Here is a 13,535-nt window from a genome sequence, read left to right as displayed (position 1 = left end):
CTTGTGCCATGTTAAATTGCGGAGCTTTTGAGTTTTCACAATAGTATGAGGCCGTGGCGCCATGGCGAATTTCGATGACTCGCCATGAAAATCTTATTGCCTCTCATTTTGTCATACATTTTCTGACCTTGACCAAAGTGAACACATATGATAAGGCTCCACCCCTGAACATATTTCAACTGCCATATTTGACCTCAACGACAGCGCCACCTAGTGGGAACAGGAAATGTTATGTTTTACACTTTGGGGTACAGTATAGTGATGGGTGACATCTGCAGCCTCAAATTTCTCCAGGAAAGCCTTAAGGAGTTGGTCTTGGGTTACAGTGAAAACTGTGACTTTTTGCAAAAGGGTGTGACCCCAGCAGCATGGCGAACTTTGATGTCACGCCATGAAGAAACAAATTAGTATAACTCAATGAAATCCAGTCTGATCAGTACCAGACTTTACAGGCATGATGTCAGACCCGCCCTGAACAGATTGATGTGCCCATTGTCGGAAATACGGACAGCGCCACCTAGTGGCAACAGGAAATGTCATGGCTTTAATTTTGTTGTACTGATTTTCACAGGTTCATCGTGGCCACCTCAAAAGCGGTGAATATCACCATCAGTCCCTTGTGATGCTTCAGTGCAAAAATTGTGACTTTAAACTGAACGCCGCACCCTGGTGGCAACGCGGTTCACCATGAAAGATGAAGTGGCTTTTGAGGGGCTTGGAAAGTTTAAAAAGTCTTGAAATTCGGCCCACGCCTCCAATGTGGTTAAGGCTTTGTTGTTATGTGATCATTTTCATTGAATATCCCAAAATGGCTCCACAGCGCCCCCTACAAAATTTCAAAATCACAGCCCCTGCTCTGTGTTTTATGTATGAGTCTGAAACCTGGTAAGCTTATAGGAGATATCAAGATGTACAAAAAAGTCTCTTGGAGCAATATCCCAAATCCAACAGGAAGTCAGCCATTTTAAAATTAATGTGCAATTTTGGCAACATTTTCCCCTCTTTTCAGGCATCGTTCTTTGACGAACTCCTCCAAGGGATTTCATCATATTGCACTATTCTTCAGTGTGTGGAATCCAAAGACCTTTGTGTTGTTAAATTGCGAAGCTTTTTACGTTCAGGGAAACGGGGTGGTTATGGCGGCACGGAGACTCTCAATCACTCGCCAAAACGCAGTAATCTGCTGTTACTCAAAAACACAATGTCCAATCTCACCCAAAGGTCGCAGGCATAATGAGACTCGAGTTCGGAAATGTTTGTTATGCCATTTGTACATAATGGTTAGAGTGCCACCTAGTGGAACGACTAGCTAATCATGAATGAATGAGTTGAAATGTTAGCTGGTGGTTAAATGCATGAATTCCATCAATGTGACATCGATCGGACGTGCTGGTTTTAGGTGTTGGGCGTGGCTCGACGCGCCGGGGGTGCGAGGGCCCTCATAACGCTGCTTGCAGCTTTAATTAGGGCCCGAGCACTGACAGTGCGAAGGCCCTATTGTAATTGCTCTGTTTATTATTATTATTATTATTATTATTATTATTTCGGCAAATGAATTGGCCGTTTGAGGGCCTAAACATGCTCGAAAACTCATGAAATTTTGCACACGCGTCAGGTCTGGTGAAAATTTACGTATTTTAATGTTCTCAGACATGGCCAGGGAAAATTAGCTCAGTAGCGCCACCTAGAAAAATGAAAAACGCGAGCCCCCGGTATGGGTATGACCTACATGTTTGAAAGTCGGTACACCTATATAATGTTCAGAGTCGAACAAAAAAGTCTATTATGGCAATGTCCTAAACCCAACAGGAAGTCCGCCATTTTGGATTGAAGGTGACATTTTGGCTCTGATTTTACCATTTCCATGCCTCGAACTTTGACGAACTCCTCCTTGGGGTTTGATTTCATAACCTTCATATTTGGTCAGTGCCAACTACACCCTTGTGCCATGTTAAATTGCGGAGCTTTTGAGTTTTCACAATACTATGAGGCCGTGGCGCCATGGCGAATTTCGATGACTCGCCATGAAAATCTTATTGCCTCTCATTTTGTCATACATGTTCCGATCTGGACCAAAGAGCACACATATGATAAGGCTCCACCCCTGAACATATTTCAACTGCCATATTTGACATCAAGGACAGCGCCACCTAGTGGGAACAGGAAATGTCATGTTTTACACTTTGGGGTACAGTATAGTGATGGGTGACATCTGCAGCCTCAAATTTCTCCAGGAAAGCCTTAAGGAGTTGGTCTTGGGTTACAGTGAAAACTGTGACTTTTCGCAAAAGGGTGTGACCCCAGCAGCATGGCGAACTTTGATGTCACGCCATGAATAAACAAATTAGTATAACTCAATGAAATCCAGTCTGATCAGTACCAGACTTTACAGGCATGATGGCAGACCCGCCCTGAACAGATTGATGTGCCCATTGTCGGAAATACGGACAGCGCCACCTAATGGCAACAGGAAATGTCATGGCTTTAATTTTGTTGTACTGATTTTCACAGGTTGATCGTGGCCACCTCAAAAGCGGTGAATATCAACATCAGTCCCTCGTGATGCTTCAGTGCAAAAATTGTGACTTTAAACTGAACGGCGCACCCTGGTGGCAACGCGGTTCACCATGAAAGATGAAGTGGCTTTTGAGGGGCTTGGAAAGTTTATAGAGGCTTGAAATTTGGCACACACCTCCAAATGGATGAAGGCATTGTTGTTATGTAACCATTTTCCTTGAATAGCGCAAAATGGCTCCACAGCGCCCCCTACAATATTTCAAAACATCAGCCCCTGCTCTGTGTTTCATCTATGAGTCTGACACTTGGTAAGCTTGTGTAAGATATCAAGATGTACAAAAAAGTCTCTTGGAGCAATATCCCAAATCCAACAGGAAGTCAGCCATTTTAAAATTAATGTGTAATTTTGATGACATTTTCCCCCCTTTTCAGGCCTCATACTTTGACGAACTCCTCCAAGGGATTTCATCATATTGAAGCATTCTTCAGTGTGTAGAATCTAAAGACCTTTGTGATGTTAAATTGCGAAGCTTTTTCCGTTCAGGGAAACGGGGTGGTCATGGCGGCACGTAGAGTTTCAATCACTCGCAAAAAGCAGTAATCTGCTGTCACTAAAAAACACAATGTCCAATCTCTCCCAAAGGTCGCAGGTGTGATGAGACTCGAGCTTGGAAATGTTTGTTATGCTATTTGTCAATAATGGTTAGAGCGCCACCTAGTGGCATGACTATAATCCTGGTTGAATAAGATGAAATGTTAGCTGGTGATTAAAAGCATGAATTCCATCAATGTGACATCACATCGGACGTGCCGGTTTGAGGTGTTGGCAGTGGCTCGACGTGCCGGGGGTGCGAGGGCCCTCATAACGCTGCTTGCAGCTTTAATTAGGGCCCGAGCACTGACAGTGCGAAGGCCCTATTGTAATTGCTCTGTTTATTATTATTATTATTATTATTTCGGCAAATGAATCGGCCTTTTGAGGGCCTAAACATGCTCGAAAACTCTGGAAATTTTGCGCACGCGTCAGGTCTGGTGAAAATTTACGTATTTTAATGGTTTTACATATGAGCACTGGGAAATGGCTCTAGAGCGCCACCTATGCCTTGTTAAATGCAGCCCTACGACCACATCGTTTCAGCTACATGTATGAAATTTGGCACACATGTGTATCATGCCAAGACGAACAAAAAAGTCTGTGGGCCCATTGACGCAAACCCAACAGGAAGTCCGCCATTTTGGATTGAAGGTGACATTTTGGCTCTGATTTTACCGTTTCCATGCCTTGTACTTTAACGAACTCCTCCTTGGGATTTGGTCGTATAAGCTTCAAATTTGGACAGTGTCAACTACACCCTTGTGCCATGTTAAATTGCGGAGCTTTTGAGTTTTCACAATACTATGAGGCCGTGGCGCCATGGCGAATTTCGATGACTCGCCATGAAAATCTTATTGCCTCTCATTCTGTCATACATGTTCCAATCTGGACCAAAGAGCACACATATGATAAGGCTCCACCCCTGAACATATTTCAACTGCCATATTTGACCTCAAGGACAGCGCCACCTAGTGGGAACAGGAAATGTCATGTTTTACACTTTGGGGTACAGTATAGTGAAGGGTGACATCTGCAGCCTCAAATTTCTCCAGGAAAGCCTTAAGGAGTTGGTCTTGGGTTACAGTGAAAACTGTGAGTTTTCGCGAAAGGGTGTGACCCCAGCAGCATGGCGAACTTTGATGTCACGCCATGAAGAAACAAATTAGTATAACTCAATGAAATCCAGTCTGATCAGTACCAGACTTTACAGGCATGATGTCAGACCCGCCCTGAACAGATTGATGTGCCCATTGTCGGAAATACGGACAGCGCCACCTAGTGGCAACAGGAAATGTCATGGCTTTAATTTTGTTGTACTGATTTTCACAGGTTCATCTTGGCCACCTCAAAAGCGGTGAATATCACCATCAGTCCCTCGTGATGCTTCAGTGCAAAAATTGTGAGTTTAAACTGAACGGCGCACCCTGGTGGCAACGCTGTTCAACATGAAAGATGAAGTGGCTTTTGAGGGTCTTGGCAAGTTTATAGAGGCTTGAAATTTGGCACACACCTCCAAATGGATGAAGGCTTTGTTGGCATGTGATCATTTTCATTGAATAGCGCGAAATTGCTCCACAGCGCCCCCTACAAAATTTCAAAACCACAGCCCCTGCTCTGTGTTTTATGTATGAATCTGAAACCTGGTAGGCTTATAGGAGATATCAAGATGTACAAAAAAGTCTCTTGGAGCAATATCCCAAATCCAACAGGAAGTCAGCCATTTTAAAATTAATGTGTAATTTTGGCAACATTTTCCCCTCTTTTCAGGCTTCATACTTTGACGAACTCCTCCAAGGGATTTCATCATATTGAACCATTCTCCAGTGTGTGGAATCTAAAGACCTTTGTGATGTTAAATTGCGAAGCTTTTTACGTTCAAGGAAACGGGGTGGTCATGGCGGCACGTGGAGTTTCAATCACTCGCCAAAAAGCAGTAATATGCTGTCACTCAAAGACACAAAGTCCAATCTCTCCCAAAGGTCACAGGCGTGATGAGACTCGAGCTCGGAAATGTTTGTTATGCCCTTTGTCTATAATGGTTAGAGAGCCACCTAGTGGGACGACTATACTCATGGTTGAACCAAATGAAATGTTAACTGGTGGTTAAATGCATGAATTCCATCAATGTGACATCAGATCGGACATGCTGGTTTCAGGTGTTGGGCATGGCTCGACACGCCGGGGGTGCGAGGGCCCTCATAACGCTGCTTGCAGCTTTAATTATTATTATTATTATTATTATTCCGGCAAATGAATTGGCCTTTTGAGGGCCTAAACATGCTCGAAAACTCATGAAATTTTGCACACGCGTCAGGTCTGGTGAAAATTTACGTATTTTAATGTTCTCAGACATGGCCAGGGAAAATTAGCTCAGTAGCGCCACCTAGAAAAATGAAAAACGCGAGCCCCCGGTATGGGTATGACCTACATGTTTGAAAGTCGGTACACCTATATAACGTTCAGAGTCGAACAAAAAAGTCTATTATGGCAATGTCCTAAACCCAACAGGAAGTCCGCCATTTTGGATTGAAGGTGACATTTTGGGTCTGATTTTACCGTTTCCATGCCTTGTACTTTAACGAACTCCTCCTTGGGATTTGGTCCTATAAACTTCAAATTTGGACAGTGTCAACTACACCCTTGTGCCATGTTAAATTGCGGAGCTTTTGAGTTTTCACAATAGTATGAGGCCGTGGCGCCATGGCGAATTTTGATGACTCGCCATGAAAATCTTATTGCCTCTCATTCTGTCATACATGTTCCGATCTGGACCAAAGAGCACACATATGATAAGGCTCCACCCCTGAACATATTTCAACTGCCATATTTGACATCAAGGACAGCGCCACCTAGTGGGAACAGGAAATGTCATGTTTTACACTTTGGGGTACAGTATAGTGATGGGTGACATCTGCAGCCTCAAATTTCTCCAGGAAAGCCTTAAGGAGTTGGTCTTGGGTTACAGTGAAAACTGTGACTTTTCGCAAAAGGGTGTGACCCCAGCGGCGTGGCGAACTTTGATGTCACGCCATGAAGAAACAAATTAGTATAACTCAATGAAATCCAGTCTGATTAGTACCAGACTTTACAGGCATGATGTCAGACCCGCCCTGAACAGATTGATGTGCCCATTGTCGGAAATACGGACAGCGCCACCTAGTGGCCACAGGAAATGTCATGGCTTTAATTTTGTTGTACTGATTTTCACAGGTTCATCGTGGCCACCTCAAAAGCGGTGAATATCACCATCAGTCCCTCGTGATGCTTCAGTGCAAAAATTGTGACTTTAAACTGAACGGCGCACCCTGGTGGCAACGCTGTTCAACATGAAAGATGAAGTGGCTTTTGAGGGTCTTGGCAAGTTTATAGAGGCTTGAAATTTGGCACACACCTCCAAATGGATGTAGGCTTTGTTGTCATGTGATCATTTTCATTGAATAGCGCGAAATTGCTCCACAGCGCCCCCTACAAAATTTCAAAACAACAGCCCCTGCTCTGTGTTTCATCTATGAGTCTGAAACCTGGTAAGCTTATGGAAAATATAAAGATGTACAAAAAAGTCTCTTGGAGCAATATCCCAAATCCAACAGGAAGTCAGCCATTTTAAAATTAATGTGTAATTTTGGCAACATTTTCCCCTCTTTCCAGGCACCGTTCTTTGACGAACTCCTCCAAGGGATTTCATCAGATTGAACCAATCTCCAGTGTGTGGAATCTAAAGACCTTTGTGATGTTAAATTGCGAAGCTTTTTACGTTCAGTGAAACGGGGTGGTTATGGTGGCACTTAGAGTTTGAATCACTCGCCAAAAAGCAGTAATCTGCTGTCACTCCAAAACACAATGTCCAATCTCTCCCAAAGCTCATAGGCGTGATGAGACTCGAGCTCGGAAATGTTTGTTATGCCATTTGTACATAATGGTTAGAGCGCCACCTAGTGGAACGACTAACTAATCATGAATGAATGAGTTGAAATGTTAGCTGGTGGTTAAATGCATGAATTCCATCAATGTGACATCAGATCGGAGGTGCTGGTTTTAGGTGTTGGGCTTGGCTCGACGCGCCGGGGGTGCGAGGGCCCTCGTAACGCTGCTTGCAGCTTTAATTATTATTATTATTAGGGCCCGAGCACCGAGAGTGCGAAGGCCCTATTGTATCTGCTCCGTTTCTTATTATTATTATTATTATTAGGGCCCGAGCACTGACTGTGCGAAGGCCCTATTGTATCTGCTCCGTTTCTTATTATTATTATTATTCACCCCAAACAAGGGCCTTTTTGAGGGCCTAAACATGCTCAAAAACTCATGAAATTTTGCAGACATGCCAGGTCTGGTGAAAAATTTTGTATTTTAATGGTTTTACTTATGAGCACTGGGAAATGGCTCTAGAGCGCCACCTATGCCTTGTTAAATGCAGCCCTACGACCACATAGTTTGAGCTACATGTATGAAATTTGGCACACATGTGTATCATGACGAGCCGAACAAAAAAGTCAGTGGGCCCATTGATGCAAACCCAACAGGAAGTCCGCAATTTAGAAGTGAAGGTGACATTTTGGCTCTAATTTTGTCGTTTCCATGCCTCGAACTTTAACGAACTCCTCCTTGGAAATTGGTCGTATAAGCTTCATATTTGGTCAGTGCCAACTACACCCTTGTGCCATGTTAAATTGCGGAGCTTTTGAGTTTTCACAATACCATGAGGCCGTGGCGCCACGGCGAATTTCGATGACTCGCCATGAAAATCTTATTGCCTCTCATTCTGTCATACATTGTCCGATCTGGACCAAAGAGCACACATATGATAAGGCTCCACCCCTGAACATATTTCAACTGCCATATTTGACACCAGGGATAGCGCCACCTAGTGGGAACAGGAAATGTCATGTTTTACACTTTGGGGTACAGTATAGTGATGGGTGACATCTGCAGCCTCAAATTTCTCCAGGAAAGCCTTAAGGAGTTGGTCTTGGGTTACAGTGAAAACTGTGAGTTTTCGCGAAAGGGTGTGACCCCAGCAGCATGGCGAACTTTGATGTCACGCCATGAAGAAACAAATTACTATAACTCAATGAAATCCAGTCTGATTAGTACCAGACTTTACAGGCATGATGTCTCACCCGCCCTGAACAGATTGATGTGCCCATTGTCAGGAATATGAAGAGCGCCACCTAGTGGGAAGAGGAAATGTCATGTCTTACACTTTGTTGTACTGATTTTCACAGGTTCATAGTGGCCACCTCAAAAGCGGTGAATATCACCATCAGTCCTTGATGATGCTTTAGTGCAAAAATTGTGACTTTAAACTGAACGGCGCACCCTGGTGGCAACGCTGTTCACCATGAAAGATGAAGTGGCTTTTGAGGGTCTTGGCAAGTTTATAGAGGCTTGAAATTTGGCACACACCTCCAATGTGACGATGGCTTTGTTGTCATGTGATCATTTTCATTGAATATCCCAAAATGGCTCCACAGCGCCCCCTACAAAATTTCAAAACCACAGCCCCAGCTCTGTGTTTTATGTATGAATCTGAAACCTGGTAGGCTTATAGGAGATATCAAGATGTACAAAAAAGTCTCTTGGAGCAATATCCCAAATCCAACAGGAAGTCAGCCATTTTAAAATTAATGTGCAATTTTGGCAACATTTTCCCCTCTTTTCAGGCATCGTTCTTTGACGAACTCCTCCAAGGGATTTCATCAGATTGGACCGATCTGCAGTTTGTGGAATCCAAAGACCTTTGTGATGTTAAATTGCGAAGCTTTTTACGTCCAGGGAAACGGGGTGGTTATGGCGGCACTTAGAGTTTGAATCACTCGCCAAAAAGCAGTAATCTGCTGTCACTCAAAAACACAATGTCCAATCTCTCCCAAACGTCTCAGGTGTGATGAGACTCGAGCTCGGAAGTGTTTGTTATGCCATTTGTACATAATGGTTAGAGCGCCACCTAGTGGAACGACTAACTAATCATGAATGAATGAGTTGAAATGTTAGCTGGTGGTTAAATGCATGAATTCCATCAATGTGACATCAGATCGGACGTGCTGGTTTTAGGTGTTGGGCGTGGCTCGACGCGCCGGGGGTGCGAGGGCCCTCATAACGCTGCTTGCAGCTTTAATTAGGGCCCGAGCACTGACAGTGCGAAGGCCCTATTGTAATTGCTCTGTTTATTATTAGGGCCCGAGCACTGACAGTGCGAAGGCCCTATTGTAATTGCTCTGTTTATTATTATTATTATTATTATTTCGGCAAATGAATTGGCCGTTTGAGGGCCTAAACATGCTCGAAAACTCATGAAATTTTGCACACATGCCAGGTCTGGTGAAAAATTTTGTATTTTAATGGTTTTACATATGAGCACTGGGAAATGGCTCTACAGCGCCACCTATGCCTTGTTAAATGCAGCCCTACGACCACATCGTTTCAGCTACATGTATGAAATTTGGCACACATGTGTATCATGCCGAGTCGAACAAAAAAGTCTGTGGGCCCATTGATGCAAACCCAACAGGAAGTCCGCCATTTGGAAGAGAAGGTGACATTTTGGCTCTAATTTTGCCATTTCCATGCCTCGAACTTTTGCGAACTCCTCCTTGGGATTTGGTTGTATAAGCTTCATCTTTGGTCAGTGTCAACTACACACCTGGGCCATGTTAAATTGCGGAGCTTTTGAGTTTTCACAATACTATGAGGCCGTGGCGCCATGGCGAATTTCGATGACTCGCCATGAAAATCTTATTGCCTCTCATTTTGTCATACATTTTCTGACCTTGACCAAAGTGAACACATATGATAAGGCTCCACCCCTGAACATATTTCAACTGCCATATTTGACACCAGGGACAGCGCCACCTAGTGGGAACAGGAAATGTCATGTTTTACACTTTGGGGTACAGTATTGTGATGGGTGACACCTGCAGCCTCAAATTTCTCCAGGAAAGCCTTAAGGAGTTGGTCTTGGGTTACAGTGAAAACTGTGACTTTTCGCAAAAGGGTGTGACCCCAGCAGCATGGCGAACTTTAATGTCACGCCATGAAGAAACAAATTAGTATAACTCAATGAAATCCAGTCTGTTCAGTACCAGACTTTACAGGCATGATGTCAGACCTGCCCTGAACAGATTGATGTGCCCATTGTCGGGAATACGTACAGCGCCACCTAGTGGCAACAGGAAATGTCATGGCTTTAATTTTGTTGTACTGATTTTCACAGGTTCATCGTGGCCACCTCAAAAGCGGTGAATATCAACATCAGTCCCTCGTGATGCTTCAGTGCAAAAATTGTGACTTTAAACTGAACGGCGCACCCTGGTGGCAACGCGGTCCACCATGAAAGATGAAGTGGCTTTTGAGGGGCTTGGAAAGTATATAGAGGCTTTAAATTTAGCACACCCCTCCAAATGGATGAAGGCTTTGTTGTCATGTGATCATTTTTATTGAATAGCGCGAAATGGCTCCACAGCGCCCCCTACAAAATTTCAAAACCACAGCCCCAGCTCTGTGTTTTATGTATGAGTCTGAAACCTGGTAAGCTTATAGGAGATATCAAGATGTACAAAAAAGTCTCTTGGAGCAATATCCAAAATCCAACAGGAAGTCAGCCATTTTAAAATTAATGTGCAATTTTGGCGACATTTTCCCCTCTTTTCAGGCTTCATACTTTGACGAACTCCTCCAAGGGATTTCATCATATTGAACCATTCTCCAGTGTGTGGAATCTAAAGACCTTTGTGATGTTAAATTGCGAAGCTTTTTACGTTCAAGGAAACGGGGTGGTCATGGCGGCACGTGGAGTTTCAATCACTCGCCAAAAAGCAGTAATCTGCTGTCACTCAAAGACACAAAGTCCAATCTCTCCCAAAGGTCGCAGGCGTGATGAGACTCGAGCTCGGAAATGTTTGTTATGCCATTTGTGCATAAGGGTTAGAGCGCCACCTAGTGGAACGACTAACAAATCATGAATGAATGAGTTGAAATGTTAGCTGGTGGTTAAATGCATGAATTCCATCAATGTGACATCACATCGGATGTGCTGGTTTTAGGTGTTGGGCGTGGCTCGACACGCCGGGGGTGCGAGGGCCCTCATAACGCTGCTTGCAGCTTTAATTATTATTATTATTATTATTTCGGCAAATGAATTGGCCGTTTGAGGGCCTAAACATGCTCGAAAACTCATGAAATTTTGCACACGCGTCAGGTCTGGTGAAAATTTACGTATTTTAATGTTCTCAGACATGGCCAGGGAAAATTAGCTCAGTAGCGCCACCTAGAAAAATGAAAAACGCGAGCCCCCGATATGGGTATGACCTACATGTTTGAAAGTCGGTACACCTATATAACGTTCAGAGTCGAACAAAAAAGTCTATTATGGCAATGTCCTAAACCCAACAGGAAGTCCGCCATTTTGGATTGAAGGTGACATTTTGGGTCTGATTTTACCGTTTCCATGCCTCGAACTTTTGCGAACTCCTCCTTGGGGTTTTATTTCATAACCTTCATATTTGGTCAGTGCCAACTACACCCTTGTGCCATGTTAAATTGCGGAGCTTTTGAGTTTTCACAATACTATGAGGCCGTGGCGCCACGGCGAATTTCGATGACTCGCCATGAAAATCTTATTGCCTCTCATTTTGTCATACATTTTCTGACCTTGACCAAAGTGAACACATATGATAAGGCTCCACCCCTGAACATATTTCAACTGCCATATTTGACATCAAGGACAGCGCCACCTAGTGGGAACAGGAAATGTCATGTTTTACACTTTGGGGTACAGTATTGTGATGGGTGACATCTGCAGCCTCAAATTTCTCCAGGAAAGGCATAAGGAGTTGGTCTTGGGGTACAGTGAAAACTGTGGCTTTTCACGAAAGGGTGTGACCTCAGCAGCATGGCGAACTTTGATATCTCGCCATGAAGAAAGAAATTAGTATAACTCCATGAAATCCAGTCTGATTAGTACCAGACTTTACAGGCATGATGTCACACCCGCCCTGAACAGATTGATGTGCCCATTGTCAGGAATATGAAGAGCGCCACCTAGTGGGAACAGGAAATGTCATGGCTTTAATTTTGTTGTACTGATTTTCACAGGTTCATCGTGGCCACCTCAAAAGCGGTGAATATCACCATCAGTCCCTCGTGATGCTTCAGTGCAAAAAATGTGACTTTAAACTGAACGGCGCACCCTGGTGGCAACGCTGTTTAACATGAAAGATGAAGTTACTTTTGAGGGGCTTGGAAAGTTTATAGAGGCTTTAAACTTGGCCCACGCCTCCAATGTGATGAAGGCTTTGTTGTTATGTAACCATTTTCCTTGAATAGCGCAAAATGGCTCCACAGCGCCCCCTACAAAATTCCAAAATATCAGCCCCTGCTCTGTGTTTTATCTATGAGTCTGAAACTTGGTAAGCTTATGGAAGATCTTAAGATGTACAAAAAAGTCTCTTGGAGCAATATCCCAAATCCAACAGGAAGTCAGCCATTTTAAAGTTAATGTGTAATTTTGACGACATTTTCCCATCTTTTCAGGCATCGTACTTTGACGAACTCCTCCAAGGGATTTCATCAGATTGGACCGATCTGCAGTTTGTGGAATCTAAAGACCTTTGTGATGTTAAATTGCGAAGCTTTTTACGTCCAGGGAAACGGGGTGGTTATGGCGGCACTTAGAGTTTGAATCACTCGCCAAAAAGCAGTAATCTGCTGTCACTCAAAAACACAATGTCCAATCTCTCCCAAACGTCTCAGGTGTGATGAGACTCGAGCTTGGAAGTGTTTGTTATGCCATTTGTACATAATGGTTAGAGCGCCACCTAGTGGAACGACTAACTAATCATGAATGAATGAGTTGAAATGTTAGCTGGTGGTTAAATGCATGAATTCCATCAATGTGACATCAGATCGGAGGTGCTGGTTTTAGGTGTTGGGCGTGGCTCGACGCGCCGGGGGTGCGAGGGCCCTCACAACGCTGCTTGCAGCTTTAATTATTATTATTATTATTATTCAGGCGAAACAAGGGCCTTTTTGAGGGCCTAAACATGCTCAAAAACTCATGAAATTTTGCACACATGCCAGGTCTGGTGAAAAATTTTGTATTTTAATGGTTTTACATATGAGCACTGGGAAATGGCTCTAGAGCGCCACCTATGCCTTGTTAAATGCAGCCCTACGACCACATCGTTTGAGCTACATGTATGAAATTTGGCACACATGTGTATCATGCCAAGACGAACAAAAAAGTCTGTGGGCCCATTGACGCAAACCCAACAGGAAGTCCGCCATTTGGAAGAGAATGTGACATTTTGGCTCTAATTTTGCCATTTCCATGCCTCGAACTTTTGCGAACTCCTCCTTGGGGTTTGATTTCATAACCTTCATATTTGGTCAGTGTCAACTACACCCTTGTGCCATGTTAAATTGCGGA

The sequence above is a fragment of the Rhamphochromis longiceps genome, linkage group LG3, assembly GCF_057381845.1.
Source record: "Rhamphochromis longiceps isolate RC_006_pf linkage group LG3, R_longiceps_female_GT1.1, whole genome shotgun sequence".
In the NCBI taxonomy this organism is placed as follows: domain Eukaryota; kingdom Metazoa; phylum Chordata; class Actinopteri; order Cichliformes; family Cichlidae; genus Rhamphochromis; species Rhamphochromis longiceps.
This window is presented reverse-complemented; position numbering follows the sequence as displayed.